The following is a 21,949-nucleotide window of genomic DNA, read 5'->3' on the forward strand; positions in this document are numbered from 1 at the left end:
GCTCACTGAATGCAAGTTCAGCAGAGGAGACCTAATATGTCTCTAATGGGCCATCAGCATTTCTGGTGGTGTGTGTGAAGAGGACACATCAACCTAATGGAATAACTCATTCCTTGAAAAACATCCAAAACACTAAAAAAACCCCACCATCAGCATGACTGACTGATTCCCTGGGGTTTTGCAATGTAAGCCTTAATGACAACAAAGATCATAGTACAGAAAGCCAGAGAGACAGCTGTTTGTTGATCTTGTCCAGAGACTCCAGCCATCAGGGGAAACATCAGCAGCAGTATTACTAAGAGGCTGATGGGATACAAGTCTAACAAGTCAACTTCACTCAAATGAATTCGTTTTTAAACATTGCAACTAGCCAGACCAAAAGGAGGCAATGGACAGTAGATTGTTACAGCAATGGCACAGCTGAGATTCACATTACTACCTTCAGTACAGAGGGGTTTCCTCTTTGGAAGGAACAGGAAATAAGATTGGTCTCGTACCTCATCAGAAGTGATAGAAGATTAGAGAAAAGGCAGGCCCAGTTCGTGCTTTGTGATGACATGCAAGAGACCAGGGTTTGATTTTTGTGGTCATCTACTGGGGCAAGGAGCACTGTAATTGATTTGAACCCCTCTGGCAAATTATGAGTTTCCTGGATATGCTAAGAGGAAACTGTTTCCACCATTGCATGGCTAAAAGGATGTGTGTTGCCATAGGTGCGGGAAGTAGAGGTGCGGAGGGTGCTGCAGCACCCCCGGGTTTTATTCAGGGCCACCGGCCCCACACCCAGGGCGCCACTCCCCCGCTCAGGTCCTGGCCCCATGCCCCGCTTCCCAGCTGCTGGCTCTGCACCCAGGGTCCGCAGCCCAGCCCCCTGGGCCCTGTGCTCAGCCCCCCAGCGCCTCCGGCTGTGGCCACAGCCTCAGCCCCCTTACCCTTGTTTGAGTTCCAGAGACACACCTCTGCTCCCAGCCCCAGCTCTGGGGGGGAGGGGCGCAGACAGGGTCAAGGGGGCTGACTTTCAGCACCCACACTACTAAAAGTGTTCCAGCGCCACTGGGTGTTGCAGTGCCAACTCTTGAGGGTGAAGAGTGGTGTAAAGGGAGCAAATAACAAAATCAGAAGCATGTTCTTGCCAGCAAGTTAAAGAAGTATGGATTGGATGAATTAACTTGACAAAGCCCTGGCTGGGGTGATTTAGTTGCGGATTGGTCCTGCTTTGAGCAGGGGGTTGGACTAGATGACCTCCTGAGGTCCCTTCCAACCCTGATATTCTATGATTCTATGACTATAAGGTGGATAGAAAGCTGGCTAGATCATCAGGCTCAATGGGTAGCAATCAACAGCTTGATGTCTAATTGGCAGCCGATATCAAGCGGAGTATCCCAGGGGTCGGTCCTGGGGCCGGTTTTGTTCAACATCTTCATTAATGATCTGGATGACGGGATGGATTGCACCCTCAGCAAGTTTGCAGATGACACTAAGCTAGATATGCTGGAGGGTAGGGATAGGGTCCAGAATGACAAAATGGAGGATTGGGCCAAAAGAAATCTGATGAGGTTTAACAAGGACAAGTACAGAGTCCTGCACTTAGGACAGAAGAATCCCATGCACTGCTACAGGCTGGGGACTGACTGGCTAAGCAGCAGTTCTGCAGAAAAGGACTTGGGGATTACAGTGGATGACAAGCTGGATATGAGTCAACAGTGTGCCCTTGTTGCCAAGAAGGCTAACGGCATATTGGGCTGCATTAGTACGAGCATTGCCAGCAGATCGAGGGAAGTGATTATTCCCCTCTATTCGGCACTGATGACGCTAGATCTCGAGTACTGCATCCAGTTTTGGGCCCCCCACTACAGAAAGGATGTGGACAAATTGGAGAGAGTCCAACGGAGGGCAATGAAAATGATTAGGGGGCTAGGGCACATGACTTATGAGGAGAGGCTGAGGGAACTGGGCTTATTTAGTCTGCAGAAGAGAAGCATGAGGGGGGATTTGATAGCAGCCTTCAACTACCTGAAGGGGGGTTCCAAAGATGATGGAGCTAGGCTGTTCTCAGTGGTGGCAGATGACAGACCAAGAAGCAATAGTCTCAAGTTGCAGTGGGAGAGGTCTAGGTTGGATATTAGAAAAAACTATTTCACTAGGAGGGTGGTGAAGCACTGGACTGGGTTACCTAGGGAGGTGGTGGAATCTCCATCCTGAGAGGTTTTTAAGGCCCGCCTTGACAAAGCCCTGGCTGGGATGATTTAGTTGGGGTTGGTGCTGCTTTGAGCAGGGGGTTGGACTAGATGACCTCCTGAGGTCTCTTCCAACCCTAATCTTCTATGATTCTTGCATAGCACTCTGTGTAGCAGAAGGGCGTGAACAAAACAGAAGAAAGCAAAAAGGTGAGGCTCCTATTTCTGGGGTGTATATGTTTACTGATAACATCCTCTTCCTATGGTCTGACTACAGCTCACAGGTTACAAACACAGCTGCTTTCTAAATTCGATACATAGTTTTCTTCCTGAAAAATACCACAGCCAACAGCTATTCGACATTGGTTAAGTGGCCGCATGGTTTTGGCAGATTATGCCAAGCTGGGGCTGCCAAAAAGGGAACAAACTGAATGTGCACTAATCTAACTGAATCCCTGTTACAAACAAACCCCGCACTTCCCTGCCAAGCACGTGCACAGAATTTGAGTCTGCAGGTCAGCGCTTTGTAATTTATTGCATTAAAGAAAAGATAGCTCAGCAATACAAAACCCCAAAGGTTTGATGATGATTTTTCAATATCAATGAGTGAACAAGTAGGGCAGAAAGGGAAAATCCCTTGGTACCTAGAAACCAAGGGTTTCCACGGCAGGATTTTCCAGCCTCCAGCAAACATCTCCTCTTGAAAAGGAAAAAGGAAAAGGGGTGGGGGGGGGGGGAGGAGGAAAAAGAAAAAAGAGGGCGGAGGGCACTAGGGGGAGAAATAGGCAGGCATCCATGTCCACAGAGCCCTTTAAAATACTAGCCAGCTGGCTATGGAAGCCAGTGCTAACTAGGTGTATTCAGGCAGAGGGCCAAAATAAATATGAAATAAAGAGACAGCCTAACAGCTTTGCATGTGGTTGAGGCTGCAAGGTTTGGGGAAGTTTGTATTATGCCTCTTTCACCAAAGCTTGCTGTATCAAGATGCAGCACTGTATGCTGCTTCAGAACAGGAGGCTGGAGACAGGACTTCTTTGTTGTACACTCAGCCCTGGTATAGGTTTGCTGATTATTAATTATTTGGATTATTGTAGCATCCAGGAGCTCCAGTCATGGACAGGACTCCATTGTGCTATGTTTAGTGCAAATACAGACCAGAAATACAGTCCTTGCCCCAAAGAGTTTACAGTCAAAGTAAGGAAATCTCTCTAGCTCTTTAATCTCTCTCTACTTCCATTTCCCCATCTATAAAATAGGGATAGTGCTATTTATTTGGGGGGATGCTTTGAAATCTATGGAAGAAAAGAGCTGCACACAACGCTAGATATTATTAATAATCAAACTCCACAGAAAAAGATGCCCCATCTCACCAGCCTCACCATGCTCAACCATACCTGCAATCTCTCACACACACAAGCTAGGTGTCTCTTGTGGACATGTTCCGGTTTATTATTGCTGGCATCTATCAGGGGATTATTACCACTCCAATGCATGGAAAACACTCTGCAAATGTCTCCAGTCATTTTTATAGTTGGAGAATTAACTTCTCCTAGCCACTCTCCCTCTTCTGCTTTCAGCAGACCACAGCCTTCAGTTCCGGTGGAAAAAAACAGTACGTGATCTGGTAATTAAAGACTGTATCAAAATGCACAGGTGCAAGGGGACCAAATTAAAGTGGTTAATTCTGGCATTTCCTAACTTTTGAGTAACTGACTTTCTAGCCTGAATATTATGAAATCTAGCATGAAGTTTTGACCTCTTCTTTAGCCCTAATCCTGTGCTGTAAGAAAGTCCTATAAAACCAGTTCAGGGGTTTACTGCAAATTAGGCTCTGTCAACAGTACAGTGGCACAGCTACGGTGCTGCAGCTACACCACTGTAGCATAGACACTTCCTGCATCAATGGAAGGGCTTTTTCTGACAATGTAAGTAATCCAGCTCTCCGAGAGGTGGTAGCTAGGTCAATGGAAGGATCCTTCCATCAACCTAGGCACGTCTACACCAGAGTTTAGGTTGAGCTAACTATGGTGCTCAGAGCTTGAAATTTTTCACAGCCCTGAGCAATGTAGCTAAATCGACCTACACTTTAGGTGTAGACTTGGCCTTACTCGTCACATACCGCAACAGCACAGCATATCAAGCATTTCATACTAGACAGCTCCTAGGCAGATCACCACAGGTACTCCAAAAGCTAAAATCTCTGTAGATATGCCTTAATGCGTGTGAAGCTTAGCATGTTGTCCTCCTGACTGGTACTCTCCACCACAGCAGTGGCAGAATTTAAGTAGTGCTGTACAGTCTTTGCTTTCTGGACCTAAAAGATCCCCTGTCTCAACTCTGCAAGGAAAGAGAAGATCACCGTCACCATGGATGCCCTTGGCAGGAGATATACTGGAAGGAGACAGTGCTACATTAGTGGCCTGTTTCCTGTCTTTGGCTGGAGGATGCTGCTGCCTGCTACACCATAAGCCTATTGTAGGGAGGGAGGGGGACACTTCTGCTAGAGGACTGGCACTGCCCTGTCAGACAGAAGCAGAAGCAGCCAGGGCAGTCCTGAGTGAGGCAAGACATTCCTGGTGGAGAGCTATGCCACGTCTGCCATGTCAGGCAGAAAGATTCTGGGAAGGGGAGTGGGAATGGCGATTCTTCTGCTGGAGGGTCAGTGCTGTGCGAGCCTGCCCGGTCAAGCATAAGGATCTTGAGAGAGGAAGAGATATGAGCACCTTCCTACCAGAAGCTCTGTGTCATGTCCTGTCAGGCAGACAAATCTTCCTGTGGCAAGAGTTACGTGATGTGACAAAATGTGGCTCATCATAAAGCCTCTGAAATTACCCTCCCTCACTGCTTATGCCCTCACTTTCTATCCATGAAAACACACCCTCTCTGGACCACCAACTACAGTCATAAAACAGACAGTGGATGCAAGTGGATTGCTTGAACTCATGGTGGCAAGGAACCGAACGTCTTTTCCCCACTCCAAATGAAGTAATTTAGCATGGACCGCACCAATTAGCGTGTGCCACTACTGAACAGCTATAAAATAAATTAGGAATAAAAGTCACCGTGTCTGTATAAAACTGTTTAAAAAAAATCCAGGTTCTGAATTACCATTAAAATTAACTTCCATCCAAGCTCAGCCAGTGCTAATGAACTAATGTTCTTTTCAGAAAGCAGAGCGAATTGTTTTATGAGTGAGTGATATGAATCAATGTGAACTATTGTGCTGGCTGCTTCAAGTAGAGATCAAAGGGTGCAGAAAACCAATTGTCTTAGTCCTTTTTCCTTTCTTCCCCCTACCTTAATTTTCAGTATACAACTCTTATATTACTAATGCACTTCTCAGGCAGAACTCTTCCTTTTCCCCCTGACAACCATCAGCCCCTGCCCCCCAAAAGGCAAACACAGCACCCTATGACAAGTAAAGCTCTGAACAAGATAGCTCACAGATTGTAGACGACTATACCATTACACTAAAAAGCCATCACATAACTAACAAGGGCTAAGTAATGTTTAAAGGAGTGGACGTAGCTTGTCCTGGTTTCTCTCCCTATGGCACTTTGGCAAGAAGTCAAATCTCATTTCAGGATGGCTGCCTGTCTCTTTTATTCACAGCAGTATGAGCAGTGCTACTGGGTTACGAGTTCCTAATGTCCTTTTCTTTTTCAGCCCCTTTCCTAACTTAAGTATCAGCTTTTGTGATAGCTGGATATTTAATCTTTCCTTGGTTTAAGAGCTACTCAAAGATTCTGATCTATTCCAGTAAACTGCAGCTGGAGGAGTCAGTTGGTAGTGACAACAGTGAATGAGCAATGGAGGGAGAAATGACATCATTTTTATATGATTTTTTAACAATATAAAAGAAACTCTTTCTCCCTGTGATTCCTCAGAGTAAGTCACAATGCAAAGCATCTTCCACTGGGGTTCGAAAATACTTAAATAGCTATTTTGATCGTAGGCTGGTGTCTTGTTACATAGTTCAGGAACTATTCTGACTTTCATGATTTATGCCCATATATCTGTTTTTCTGCGTATTTCCCCCCCACCCCCCACCCCCTTTGTGGATGCCTTGCAGCTTAGGATAGCCACATGGGCTGCATAGGAACACAGGAACCACAAAATACTCCCAGGAATGGTTTAGGTGTACTTAATCCTGCCTCAGGGCAGAGGGCTGGACTAGTTGTCTTCTTGAGGTCCCTTCCAGCCCTACAATTCTATAATATAAGAAAAGGAGGACTTTTGGCACCTTAGAGACTAACCAATTTATTGGAGCATAAGCTTTCGTGAGCTACAGCTCACTTCATCGGATCCGATGAAGTGAACTGTAGCTCACGAAAGCTTATGTGCCAATAAATTGGTTAGTCTCTAAGGTGCCACAAGTCCTCCTTTTCTTTTTGCGAATACAGACTAACACGGCTGCTACTCTGAAACCTGTCATATAAGAGCGTGGATAGATTACACTGGGCCTGATTCTCCTTTGTCTTGCACCTTGCGCAGTCATTCACACATGCTGAGGGGGCAAAGGAAGGGTAAAACCAAGGCAGAAAGGCAGTGTTTTACACCCACTGTGGGCTCACTAGGCACTGTAGTAAATGACTGCACAAGAGGCAGTGCACTGTAGAATCAACTCTTAATCTTTGAGCAGGGCTCTCTCTCTCTCAGGGCTCATGCATACTAGGGGGATTTTTTTCTTGCTGTAGTAATTGACTGAAACGGATGCACTTCACTGGTTGAAAGCAGGCTTTGAATCAATGTGACTTAGGGCTTGTCTACATGGCTCTACAATTCAGATGACAGGGGCATGATCTGCAGCACACCCCAAAGTACTGAACTGCAACTGCCCTGCGGGGACACTGCTGGTGTGAGCTAAAAGGTATCTAGTTTGTGTTAACGTAGTCCTGAGGCGTTCTAGGTTAATTCGAACCAGTTACATTTGAGTTCGTGCTAGCAGCATCCACGCAGGGCAGTTACAGCTCAGCACTTTGGGGCATGCTGCAGTTCACACCCTCATAGCCCACACTACAGTGCCATGTAGCCATAGCTTTCAACTGGATGTGAAGTGGGATTAATCACCCCAGAACACTTTCAGTCAGTGTAGTGCGCCTATACTGGGAGGTTGCACTACTGTAGCTATGCTGTGCCAAAAACCCCAGTAAAGCACAGCCCTCCAGCACATAACCCTGCACTGCTACCTGGGCTGGGTTTGAATTAATGCCTTGTGTCTCTGGATGCAAATGTCAAATATGGGAATATAGGTGCATCTTCTACCACATATAAGAGAAACATAGGCTCATAGGGTTACTGTTGACACCAATGGGAGTTATGCATTTAAAACAGTAAGTTGTTAATGCCTAATGTAAATACTTTTCATTTTTTACCACAACCAATAGCTACCCACAGCAGGTACAATGAAACACAACTTTACTTTAGATAATGTGTACCATACAAATTCTATCCCAAAATTCTTTGTAGAGGTAAATAATAGCAGATGGCGAAAGGAGTTAAGAGGCACTGGCAAAGGAAAAACATATGTTTTCAGATGAGCTTCGAAATGAGACAAAGTCAATGAGGCAGAGAAGCATAGGCAGGCTGTTTCAGATGGCAAGAGCTGCAGAGGAGAAGACTCTCACACCAATAGTGGCTAGAATGTGGAAGGTAAAGGGTTAGACAGAAGCTCAGGGCTAGCAGAAATAGATCTCAGGAGGAGGAGCAAAAAACACAGTAATACACAGGGGACTGCTTGTGTTTCTTGGAAACACAGGAAAGGGAAGAGGCAAAGAGAAGCTATTCAAGGCTCAAGTCTACTTAAACTCTGTATGCTTTGCTGCTGTGACCCACACTACTGGGAAATTAAACCCAGGCCTCACAACTGATCTTCTAATACAAAGGTGAGGATAATCCATCTTGATTCCACATTTCACCCTTTTCTCCATCCCCGTCCCATGAAAGTACTGTTTGGGAAGAGCTTCATAGTTGCTTCTGTACCACTGGAATTGTGCTGTTTCATAATCAGACTGCACTAAAGGACTCTAAGTAGTGTTTATTCTTGAAGGGTGGAAAATACTTCTGAATTTATTATGCCTGGTAATGAACTGTATCTCCTTTCATTCTATTGCAGATATAGAACAGTGATTCCTGTTTAATGTATTTGCATTAAATTTAATTTTTTTTTTTAAACAAAATTTGTTATCACTCATGGTCAAAGCCAGATAAATAAAAGAACACCATAAGAGGGACAGAAGGGAAGGCCAACAATAAGGGAAGCTGAGATTTTCCTTACAATAGCTACAATAAATGAATCAAAATGGGAGGGAGGAGAAATATCAGTGGAAACAGAAGACATGCAGGTCAGTTTATTCAGGAACTGAGTTCATTGGTATGGGTATAAAGCACCCAGGAATACTTAACCAATCAGAATGTTTGATTGACTGAACATTACTTGTCCTCGAATAGCACTGGAACACTGACAATGACAATAGACTGTTTCACTGTAGCAATGGAGAGAGAGGAAACTATTGCATTTTTGTTTTAAAACACGTGTGTGTTGGTCTTCTAGGAATTTTTTTTTAATTAAGATAATGTTCCACTGCGCAGTTCTGCCCTATAGGAATTAGAGAACTCCTGGTTCAGAGCTCAGCTATCATGATAGAATCATTGATATTAGAGATGGAAGAAAAGACCTTGTATTTTTCTAGTGCCAGGGCCAGAAGTATCCATCGTTGTTTCACAGTCCTATTATGCAATGTCTGAAATGGCCACAAGGCAATGTCCTCTAATTCCAGTGCCTGAACAGTGGTTTATAAACAAAGGTATAGTGGCTCAGCTGGGCTAAGCTTATGGTCAAATCAGCTGGTGGGGAAGGGAGGAGGGTGGCTCTAAGGCATCTTCCCACAACCCAACCCTTATGCCACCAGGGGCCAAAGGCAGTTTAAAAGTTGCTCTAGCACATATCACCTGGAGCAATCCCATAAGGACTGCTCCACCAGCCGAGGATCTGCCACAGGACTGTCTGCTTAAGCCCTGCCCCCAAAATACCTAAGATATGACTGGCATAAGGCCAGCTATACCAGCTGAGGATCTCCTTGCACTGGAGGAATCTTCAGCTGTCTAACTGAGGCTGCTCTAAGTCTCCTTTGCATTGCTGGAATGGTGCAAAGGGGACTTAGGCAATGCAGAGACTCATGAAATGTGACCCCTGGTTAACACAGTCAAGGTCAGCAAGTTCTGCAATAATCTGCTAAATAACTGCTGGTCAGTCAATTTAGAGATGGCTGGGGGAAGTTCAAATCTACACATCCAATTTCTGCTAGATTGCCTAAGATATTAGAAGGGGATTCATGTGACTTGATCATTAGACCCAATTGCTCCTCTGTTCCTTTTTTTTTTTTTTTCCTGTCCCCACCTCTCACACACACACACACACACCCTTTTGAATATTCCCATTTCTTTACCCACCAGGAACTAGTCCAACATCGGCTACAAGCTACCAAGAAAAATTCCATTCCTCATTCAGATCAGGCACAGCGCTGACATCTGCAGAGGAAAGTGAACATAATTTGCAAAGACAGGATGTTTTTATATGGTTCAGGTTATGGACAGCACATCTCTTTGTCAGGTCAGGCTTATATTTCCCAGTGTTGCAGTTAAAATATGGAGAGCAGCCCATTAATTGCACTAATGGATATTGTATGTATAATTTCCATGTTATTTTGAAAATGTGCCCAACAGTGAAAGAAATCCATTCCTCTGCTTTCATTGCATACGTGAGAGTGCATGGGGGGCAGGGGGTCCTCGGGTGAAAAGTGCTTTTCAGTAACACCACTGTGCACTTATTTAATGCCTTTCATTTTAGCATCTCCTAGAACTTTAATTAAGCATCACAAAGCACATCACCGGTAACACATTATAATAAAATGATTTCATTGATAAGTAAACTGAGACAAGATGCTAAGTACTCCCTTCCATTAGGGCAGTTTTATGCCATTCTGCTCGTACAAAGCTGACCTGGGTCAGCCAAGTCAGTCCCAGGAGTACTATACCCTGGTTATAGAGGATACTAGTTTGGCACAAAGTTGCTGTGATATCTCCTATATCACCCCTGTAATCATAGGCAACGCGTGGCGCTGGAGGGCATGCAGGGTCATGTGCCCCTCTCTCTGATTTGCTGCTTGGGTTGTACTGAGCATGCTCAGTAACACTGTTGAAGCCAGCTGCCCTCACACCACCTGCCCCTCCCTCCTTCCTCTACCCCCGCACTATTGGCAGGCACAGGTCATCTCTGCCTGTACCTTTGGCCAGTACAGAGGTTGTAGCCATGGGAAAGGAGGAATGGACAGGGCATCCCTAACTCTAGCAATCCCTGACTGACATAACAGCTTTTTGGAAGCACTGGCAGCCAGCACAAGTTAGAGTGGCCTTAAGCCTGCTCCAACTAGCACTGGAGTGGTGAAAAGTGACCACTGCAGCTGGGAAGCACAAAAGGTGGCTTAAAGCAATATCTGCACACAGGCATACAAACCTGAGCCGCAATCAGGACCAAAGAGTCATTATCCAAAGTTTATCCAGGTGAATCACCCAAGGCTCTAGACCTCTGTTCTAAACCACTGTTCAGTCACTGGAATTAAAGGACATTGCCTTGTGGCCATTTCAGACATTGCACTTATAGAACTGTGAAACAAAGCCGAATGCTTCTCTCCACCTGAGTAACTTGCCCAAGATTCTAGTGCAATTTAATGGCAAATCTGGGAACACAATTTAGCAGCTTGGCACCCAGTCCCCACTGAACACATATACAGGAAAGCACTTAATCAAAGATTTCATTAGAATTGACCAAAAAACAAAACAAACAAAAAAACCCCAGAAGAGACACTTAGGGCTGATCTACAGTTTAAAAAGTGTTACCAGGGTAACTATGATGGTAAGGAGTGCGAGGTTTGCTGACACAGCCTAGTGTGGATGCAATTATATTGATATAAAGTGCTTTATACCCCTATAGCTTATTTCTGGTTTCCAAACTGCAATAAGCAATACCAGTATAAGCATTTTTATATCAGTATAACTGCATCTATGCTAGGGAGGCTTTGCTGCTTTAACTAAGCCATTGTGAATGCTTCCCACTGGGAGGTGAGTTCAGGACCACCACATTTACTGACATGTTAGGCTGGATTTGAACTCTGCATAAAAAGTCAAAGATTCACTGACAAACCTGCCAACTCCAGTTCTGTTTCTCCTCCCCACCTCATTTCCTAATGAAGGGGTTACTGCCCTTCCAGAATGATCCATCCTCACGGTGATTTGGAAACTGAAGTGCCAGACAAATGGTTTATGGAGAAAAGCACCTGGAGGGTATTATTGCCTCCAAGGTCGGAAAAAGTCCGATATTGCTATTTACACACACACACAGATTGGCAATGAGCTACACAGTCTCTAATTTAGCTCACCAATTTGACTCAATCTTAGGTCAGTAATCTAGAGTTGAGTGAATAATTCACTACACAATTTATTTGACAAGTTTTGCCTATTTTTTCTGTTCATTAACTGTCTGCTAACAGGTTTCACAGTAGCAGCCATGTTAGTCTGTATCTGCAAAAAGAAAAGGAGTACTTGTGGCACCTTAGAGATTAACCAATTTATTTGAGCATAAGCTTTTGTGAGCTACACTCACTTCATCAGATGCATTCAGTGGAAAATACAGTGGGGAGATTTATATACATAGAGAACATGAAACAATGGGTGTTACCATACACACTGTAACGAGAGTGATCAGGTAAGGTGAGCTATTACCAGCAGGAGAGCAGGGGGGCGGGGAACCTGTTGTAGGGATAATCAAGATGGGCCATTTCCAGCAGTTGACAAGAACATTTGAGGAATGGGGGGGGGGGGGAATAAATATGGGGAAATAGTTTTACTTTGTGTAATGACCCATCCACTCCCAGTCTTTATTCAAGCCTAAGTTAATGGTATCCAGTTTGCAAATTAATTCCAATTAAGCAGTCTCTTGTTTTTGAAGGTTTTTTGTTGAAGAATTGCAACTTTTAGGTCTGTAATTGAGTGACCAAAGCCATCACCTTCAGCCCCCAACTAAAACCTCTCCAACGCATCATCAAAGATCTACAACCTATCCTGAAGGAAGACCCATCACTCTCACAGATCTTGGGAGACAGGCCAGTCGTTGCTTACAGACGGCCCCGCAACCTGAAGCAAATACTCACCAGCAACCACACACCACACAACAGAACCACTAACCCAGGAACCTATCCTTGCAACAAAGCCCATTGCCAACTGTGTCCACATATCTATTCAGAGGACACCATCATAGGGCCTAATCACATCAGCCACACTGTCAGAGGCTCGTTCACCTGCACATCTACCATGTGATATATGCCATCATGTGCCAGCAGTGCCCCTCTGCCATGTACACTGGTCATACTGGACAGTCTCTACATAAAAGAATAAATGGACAAAAATCAGACGTCAAGAATTATAACATTCAAAAACCAGTCGGAGAACACTTCAATCTCTTTGACAGGTTTCAGAGTAGCAGCCATGTTTGTCTCTAAGGTGCCACTAGTACTCCTTTTCTTTTTGCGAATACAGACTCTCTCTTTGGTCACTCGATTACAGACCTAAAAGTGGCAATTCTTCAACAAAAAAACTTCAAAAACAGACTCCAACAAGAGACTGCTTAATTGGAATTAATTTGCAAACTGGATACATTAACTTAGGCTTGAATAAAGACTGGGAGTGGATGGGTCATTACACAAAGTAAAACTATTTCCCCATGTTTATTCCCCTCCCTCCCCCGTTCCTCAGATGTTCTTGTCAACTGCTGGAAATGGCCCACCTTGATTATCACTACAAAAGGTTTTTTCCCCCCCTGCTCTCCTGCTGGTAATAGCTCACCTTACCTGATCACTCTCATTACAGTGTGTATGGTAACACCCATTGTTTCATGTTCTCTATGTATATAAATCTTCCCACTGTATTTTCCACTGAATGCATCCGATGAAGTGAGCTGTAGCTCACGAAAGCTTATGCTCAGATAAATTGGTTAGTCTCTAAGGTGCCACAAGTACTCCTTTTCTCTCTGCTAGCAGACTGCAAAATTCTCAAATTTATTCATAAACATCTTCAGTGAATAACTCTTGGCTTAGCAAATATCTCAAACTGTAAATGTTACAACTGAATATACAATTTGCAATTCATGGTGTAACTTATGTAATGAACTTCTGTAACTTATATAACTAACAAATTCATTTTTAATTATATGTTTGATTGCAATATTTGCAACTGACAGTCTGTTGGCTGGTTATATACGTTGTCCATCCAGGGTACAAAAACAATGCCATGTGACTCACGTAACCAACACATTGCAAATAGCAAATACCAAATTTTACATTTGAATATACGTGAAATTCACTTTTGTCTAGTATTCAACCGTTCCACTTACAAATTAGCTTTCTGCATGCATCTTGTGCCAGTAATGCTTGAGCTAACATGAAAGGGACATGAACATAATCAAAATAAAGTATTCTTAAATTCCAAAAAAAATATTTATAGACTTCTTTTCTATATTCAGTCAACTCTGCAGTAACCAGAGAAATTTAAGACGCACACACCTATTAGGCCATCCAGCGCATCTGCCTACCAAGTTATGATTGTCTTCTACAATACAATTTCTAGCAGTTTCTCCAACCAAGTTTCAAGAGTCCCAAGCAACAGGGCTCCCACCATTTATTTTGGGAGTCTGTTGTACAACCAGTCAGGAATTCTGCCTGCTTTTTTCTCTTACTTAATTTTGTCCCATTACTCCTACTTTCCCTCCTTGGTATTTACACCCTTCAGAGATTCGCAGACTATTACGTCCTCCCTCTCTATTGCTTCTTTGTCAAAGTATGAGCCAGATTCAGATACCATTATTTATGCCAAGTAGTACCTTTCTTATATATAGTCAATGGGAGAGAACAGATTTCATTGGCACTACTTGGAGAGTGGATATGCAACATCAATAAGGGTAGCAAAATCTGGCCCTATATATTTAATTTATGAGGAAAGATTTTAAAAGTTCATCTTCCCCATGTCCTAATAATTTTTGTTCTTTGATTTTCCAAAGTTGCTCAGTATCTTTCTGGTATTGTAATGCCCAGAACCGAATGCAATAATCCTGTGCAGTCAGACAATAGATATATCCTATGGCTCCAGGATGTGATACCTTGGTCTCTTTTAGTGTCCATCATCATCCACAGTACAGCTTGGCAAAAATTTTCACCTCTACTTTTTTTTTTAAATGACCTTTTTTCAATAGCTAAACTTTTCACAGAAGAAAAGGAGTACTTTTGGCACCTTAAAGACTAACAAATTTATTTGAACATAAGCTTTCGTGGGCTACTATAGCTCATGAAAGCTTATGCTCAAATCAATTTGTTAGTCTCTAAGGTGCCACAAGTACTCCTTTTCTTTTTGCGAATACAGACTAACACGGCTGCTACTCTGAAACTTTTCACAGACGAGTCAACATTATCGATATTTTCAATTTTTTGTGTGACTTTTCCATTTTTTATTAAAATCCCACACTTTTAATTAAAAAGCCCACATTTTTCAATTCAGTAACAATTTCAAAAACAATTAAAAAAATTCACTTAAAATGTTATGAAATTCTCACAAAAATAAGAAAATGGGTCTATTTCAAATTATGTGAAACTATTTTTGCATGATTATCTTCCCATTTCTACCAGCTCAAATTCCTGGGTCTCTTTCTATTCCCAAGGCTTCCCCCTCACCCTAACCCCCATTGACTATATGTTCCTGATTATTTTGCCCTGCATGCGCAATTAGTTGCTTGTATTTTTCCAACACTCTCATTTTCTATCTGTGTTTTTAGTCTTTCTAGTTCCCTTTCCCTGTCTTGACCAGTATGTGCAGCTCTTCCTAATACAGTATCATATCAGTGAAACTCTCCTCTGTGCAGAAGGCCAGCATGAGGCCTATGATGCACTTAAGATCCACTCAGGCTCTTCCCCCCCCCGACCCAAATAAGGTCCAAGACAGAGGCTCTCAACCTTTCCTGACTACTGTACCCCTTTGAGGAGTCTGATTTGTCTTGTGCACCCCCAAGTTTCACCTCACTTTAAAACTACTTGCTTACAAAAAGTGTCACAGCACAGTTACTGAAAAATTGCTTACTTTCTCATTTTTACCATATAATAAAATACATCAACTGGAATATAAATAGTGTACTTACATTTCCGTGTATAGTATATAGAGCAGCATAAACAAGTCATTGTAAGAAATTTAATTTGTACTGACTTTGCTAGTGCTTTTTATGTAGCCTGTTGTAAAACTAGGCGAATATCGGGATGAGTTAATATACCCACAGAAGACGTCTGCGTACCCCCAGCAGTATGCGCATCCCTGGTTGAGAACCGCTGATCTAAGAGATGCATAGGCATCATGCTGACCCTGTGTGCAGGAGGAAGTATCATACATTTATGAATTACATTAACATGCTGTTTACTTCCTCCTCAGTGTACCCTCTGCCAGCAGCTCCTTCTCTTATCCCAATGGGGCTCCAGGTGAGATGCTCCTGCCGGCCACGCGGGAGGGGGTGCTCTTTGGGGGCCACATTCCAATACCTTTATTCCACACTGAGGAACATCTTACTCCACAAGGAGTCTCCTTGACTCCAGCAGGATAGCCAGTGTTGCCAACTCTTGCGATTTCATCACAAGTCTCACAATATTTGTTTTTTTTGTAAAGCCCCAGGTCCTGAGGTCTAGTGATTCTGTAAAACTCTTCGCTTTCATTTTCAAAAAGTATGCATCTAGCCCTCATGCTTGGGGAGCAAAGCATGAAAATTTGACTTCAATGTATTCTAAAGGCTCAGAACCCAGAAGAAAAATCAAACAAAGCCAGCAGGTCTTTTTTTTAAATCGTGACTTTTGTGGCCTAACTCATGACTTCTGCACGCTTGGGGCTGGCCATAATGGATGGCTCAAAGAGTAACATGTTGCTCAGTGTGAATAAGAGAATCATAATGCAGCCCTTAGGCAATTAGGTCCCACATGAGAGTTTTGGCACTGCTGGCACCACTGCAAACATTGCCACACATATAACACACCTCCACACACAGCACAAGGCAGTGGGGAATCAGGCCAGGGGAGTACAGAGATCATCTGGTGCAGAATGTTACACAACAGTGTTTATTTTAATTTATAATATAGAGACGTGTCAACTTAATGAAGTGTGTTTATTGTAGCTTCACAGTACTAGTTGGTTATGGAGCTGGACAACTGGTTGCCTTTGCTATTTGTTACTCTTATGGAAATTGTGTTATTACTGCATTGCACTAGAGGCCATCACAAAGTAAGCAAGCCTTTAGAGAGGCTGAGGCTACATCTCCACACCACACCACCGGCAGCAGCAGGTAGTATAAGTGTAGCTATCATGCTCCACTGTGAAAAGCCCTCTGCATCCACACTACAGGGTGTAGAGATGTGTGTCAGATAGGCTCTGGCAGAGGAGAGGCAGTAAGGAAAGGCTTCAGACTTTCCCTGCTCTGGGGAAGGTCTCCAGCAGCAGGGAGCTAACCAAGCCTTTCCCTGCTGGGAGAGTCTTTTCCTGCAGAGGGGAAAGGCTCCAGCAGCAGGACACTACACTGCTAAATACTCTGAGCAGCACCATTGAAGTTAACAGGACTACAGAGATGCTTAAAGATAAGCACCTGCATAAATGTTTGCAGGATACAGGCCTAAATAAGAACAAGATGTGAGAAGGGATGAAGAGGGAAGATGCAGATAATAGGAGCACAAGGTTGCATAGACTTGCCAAGCATACAATTTACCAGCTTCAAAGTTTTATTTCCCTCTCTCTGCCCAGACAAGGCTTTGTTTCAGTAGAACACTTGAATGCATGTGTAACTTTAAGCTCAGGAACACCAGTAGTCCATAAACTAGGCACATGGTTAGGTGCTTTGCTGAATTGGGGCCCACGTCAACAATAGATTTAAATAAATCTTATTTGTTTAATCAGCTTTATCCACTCACAAATACAGACTTGAAGCATGCAGAGTCCATTTGTTGACAGCACGCTCACTGGCCGTGTTGGGCTAGAGGCCTATTACTAGGCAGCGGTAGCACTCGCAGGTAAAACCTTAACGGTGACCTCAGCAGCATTAAAGCAGAATAACTTCCCAAATGTCACAGTGAGATGTGCTGGTCTGTTAATATTAAACACGAGGTCATGGTTAATGTTTAGTATTAGATGCAAGGTTGATGAAGCTGGGGTATGTATGTTTTTAAATCCACTGCCGAAAAGCAAAAGTCAATAAATGACACTAAACTCCATATTCCCCCAATGAAAAATGTGTAAACTCTCTTTACCTTTGATGACACTGGTGCTTTTGGTTAGCTGGTGCAGATGGAAGGGAAAGCCTTATGGAGTGTGTTATCAATAGCAGTGGAGGAGTCGGAAGGTGACAAGGAATGCACAAGTCTTAACATCTCATGTCCATGCTTTTAAGGTTCTGGGTGGATAGGCTGTGTTGCCACTTTACATGTCGCTAAGTGTAGTTTGTTTCCTAGTACAGCAATGCCAGAGGTCCACAAACTGAGGGGGGCACAGCTGAAGCCCAGGCCAGCCCCCATATAAGGCAGGGAGGGAGCAAGTGCCACCCATCACCCCTCCTGGCCCCATGCCCGCCAGGGCCATGCACCTGCCCCCAGCAGTGACCCCAGCCTTCTTACCCTTTTCCACAGCCCCCCCCCTCCTGGAGCCACATCCCCACTCCTGGCCCCAGCTGGGGGTGGGGGGAGGGAGACACAGAGGTAAGTGGGCACATGAAGTAAAAAGTTTGGGGACCACAGCCATACTTGCCATCTCATACCCCTACTGACCAAACACACCACTACGGGCATGCCCTGACAATGGCCCCACAACAGCGTTCTTTGTCTCTCCCACACATGGTTCAGCCACACAGGTGGGTCACTCTCAGAGTCTGATCACCTTCCCAGGGTAACAAGAGTCCAAACAAAAGGGTCTTCCACCCTGCTTAGCTTCCTCTTCAGCCCACCCTGGAAGTTTGCCAGTCCCTTCTGGGTTAGCTTTAAGTACCTCTGGCTCCAGGATAGGGCTCTGACTCCCAAGCACCTTTCCTCAAGTCCTCTCACATGCTTTCCGCTCCTCTCAGCTACCTTTCAGTCTGCCCTGCTCGGAGATCCAGTGCTGACTTTCAGGCTGCGTCTCTAGAGCCTTCCCAGACCAGCGATAGCAGCCCAACTTCTCTCCAAACTCAGTTTTTTCAGTACTTTGATGAAGCCCAGGTGTGTCACACTGTCACCTGACCCCAATTAGTGCAGCCCCCTTCGGCTAGGAGGCAGCTAATTATGGAACAGGCAGGGCTGGCCAGCCTCAGGGCTCTTAGAGGGGCAGGCCACTCTGACACAATCAAAAAGAAGAGAAATCTTTAATCTGGCCCATCAGTTGTGAAATTTCACAGGATGAGAAGACTTTTTCCCTAAGACTAAACTAGGAAATCTATTGGAGAATAGGGTTTTTTTTTTTTAATTGCATCACCTAGTATGAGCAAATTGCTGGTAGCAGCAGCCATCTCACAGAGAATGCAATGGCATGTTGAGCAGGGGATCTTAACATGGGAATTGATAAACTCATTTGGAGCCCACTCCAATATTAGGTGAACAAACATAAGGAGAATGTTAAGTTTCCAGAATGAAAATTTGCTTAAATACTAATTATTGTGGGTTTCTTCTGATCGCAACCCCAGATTTATAATCCTAGACGAAAGAGGTGGACAAAACCTATTGGATTATCTAATCCCTCTCCCAGCCAGAGCAGGACTGCTCCTGACACTATATTTATTAGTACCCAAACCCATCTAATTTTGTACCAACTAATCAAGGAGGCATCCACCATTTCACTAAAACCATTCCATAGGCTGCCTCCTTGGAAGGAGCTAAGAACCACAGTTGCTAACTTTCACGTTGTAAATAAGCACCCCGACTTTCACAATAAACCAAAAATCAAGTTAATCCCATTTCAAAACAAGGCCAAAACAAGCCAATCCCTAAGAACCTCAATACTCTATCTGACTAGAACCCTCCGGCATGTAGTCTGGGACTGTGGTGGACCCGCTGTGCACCCCTGACTCTCTCCGTGCCTTCCCCCTCCGCCCTTGTTCCCCCTTGCCAGGAGCCCATCAAAAAAGAGAAGAAGCAACAAGCTACAAGCCAACCAAGCAATAAGCTACAAGCCAAAAACTAGCCAAGAAGCAACTCACAAGCCAATTAAGTCAAAACCAAGCCCAATTTCTGCATTTTTTCCATGGGTTTGGCATGTCTGCTAAGAACAGATGGCAAAAGGGGAGGAAACTTTGCTGTCTACTGTGAGCTGTTCTCCCAGGCTGGGCATCTGAGAGCTGCTAGAGATTTGTAATGATTACTACAGGGCTGCAGCTACAACCTCAAATATTATTGAGAGCATCTGCCACACCCCTAACACACCTTATGTCCACACAAGAGCATCTGCAGTGGTGCGTAAGCACTGCTGCTAATATTGCACTTACTCCAAGCAGGCTCACCCCTATTGCATCCTGCCTGTGGATGCTGAAGTGCTAGCATAGACCCCCAAGCACTGGCATTTCAGCTGCATTAGTGCAACGGGTCTTCCCAATTCAGTTCCCCCATACTCCTTCCATCTGTTTTGTCAGCTCCCTGATGCTGAGGCTAGCCAGGGCACAGAAGCATTGCAGACGTACCCCTTCGTTTCAGCAGAAGCTTCTACACTAGGGGAACCTACATCAGGATTATGCTACCCAGGACTTCCCGTGGGCTGAGGCAATCTCCAGGTAGCCAGTTAAGCTCATTGTCCTGGCATTTAGTCCCCCCTCAAAATTCCTATGAATGTTGCACACATGCTGAAAACGTGCTGCAGCGAGGCAGTACAAAGGAGCAGTAGCACGGGAGACTCTAGCTCCTACTTTCTAAAATAAACTCCCTTGGGCCAATCCGACTGCAGAGAATGCCAGAAGAGCAGAAACTGGGTCCTGGAGCAACCCTTTCCAACGGTCAGTCAATGCTGTACCCAGCCCTAAAGTTGCACAACCCTTGGAAAGGAAGCTGGCCGCTGCTGAGAAGATACTTTATGAGACTAACAGAACCCACCTGCTCTCCCTGATGGGTACTGAAGTGCACAGCTGCCTCCCATTATTGCAAATTGGAGCAAAGTGCGGGCTGTGCCTTGTTAACTCTGGCTGGTGGTTTTTGTCCCCAATGCCAGTACAGGTTGGTGAGAAGGGGTGAGGGTTGTCTATTGACTGGCTCTTACATGGGCCAGCCAGCACTGGTTGTAGCTTTTCTTCTTCCCTTCACCTCAGCTGTACGGGGTAACTGTTGTGAGAGAATTTTCCTTTGCTAGGTACTACCCCCCCTAGGCTCAAGCAGAGCCAGTTATACTTTTGTCCTGCTCTCCCAGGGGCTCCCACAGCATGGCAATGGAGCAACTAGAGCTACTCTTCTCCCTCTCCTGTGAGGCGGCAGGCAGGCAGCAAGAGAGAGACAGGCAGAAAGCTCTGGCTCTGAGCAGTGGCTCACCTTACAGCAGCTCCGGAGGTGGTGCCCCCTACTGACAGAGTTGATTGGCCTCAGTTTAAAAACCCCAGGATGCGGCTCAGGGAGCACATTTTCTATTTACAATCAAATATACATTTGCTTCTTAACAGAGGCCTTTGAGGGCCACAAGTGGCACCCATGCTGGATACTGCTCATATTAACTCAGGATTTGGCCCTTTGACCACAATGTTGAGTTAAATGGGAGGAAAAAAACCCAACAACAACAACCCCAAACAAACAAAAACAAGCCCAATCATATATTTTCTCCGGTGTATTTTCAGTGTTCATTAACAGATGCAGTTAACATCTAGGGACCTTATGCTATTTTTTTCCACACAGTAGTAAGCGTGTATCAAGCAGCTAAAGTAAAATGGGTCATCAGGCAAAGAGTGAGATAAGAGTGTTCAAAAATACAGGAGGTGCAATGAACCAATGCAGAGGGCTTGCTTCTCTCTCTCTCTCTCTCACTTCTCTTTCCATCAAAAAGCTGCAAGGCAAGTATCCACAAGCCAAGGGGGAAACATTCTGCTCATTGTCCTGGCATTTTGTCCCCCTCAGAATTCCTATGAACGTTGCACACATTTAATAATATTTGCGGTTGTAGCTGCAGCCTTGTAGTAGAGCTGAAAATATGCTCCTATGTACGGCTCATGCTAAATATTTTTTGGAATATCTTTATCTGCACTAAACCCATTCTGTTCTCATGTTGAACGCCCATCAGCACTGCAGCAGATCAAATAAAGAAAAGCAATATACAGCCTCTCTGGGGGAGAAAAAAACTAAAATAAAAATGGATAATACCAAAACCTCAGTACTCTTGGCTGTGGACACCAGAACTCTTAAGTAAATGGCTGAAGTCATATCTGTCTAGAATTGCAAACACACATAGCACTTCTGCCCTTTGATCAATCAATTATCCCTAAGTGGAGCATAAGATGGTTTTCCTCCCCCCTAGCCCAGCTGATCCTAGTTTAGTTTAAAGCAGCAGAACAACTGGAAGTAAAAAGGATGGTGGAGAAATGACAAGGCATTATTAATCACATAGAACTTAGTTTTCAAAGGACAAATAGATATATCACAAACTCCTAGAAAAGCGCTATTTTGATAATCTTCTAGTCCCTCTCTCTTCCAGGGCAGGATTCTTCCATACACTAC

At 44.3% G+C, this 21,949-nt stretch overlaps 1 protein-coding gene across 1 annotated transcript in view; it reads right to left on the reverse strand.

Moving 5' to 3' along the window:
• TMEM178B (transmembrane protein 178B) overlaps positions 1-21,949 on the reverse strand; it is a 328,885-nt gene that overhangs the window by 252,954 nt on the left and 53,982 nt on the right. The window lies entirely within an intron of this gene.

This window comes from Chelonia mydas, chromosome 1 (genome assembly GCF_015237465.2).
Source record: "Chelonia mydas isolate rCheMyd1 chromosome 1, rCheMyd1.pri.v2, whole genome shotgun sequence".
Taxonomy (NCBI): domain Eukaryota; kingdom Metazoa; phylum Chordata; order Testudines; family Cheloniidae; genus Chelonia; species Chelonia mydas.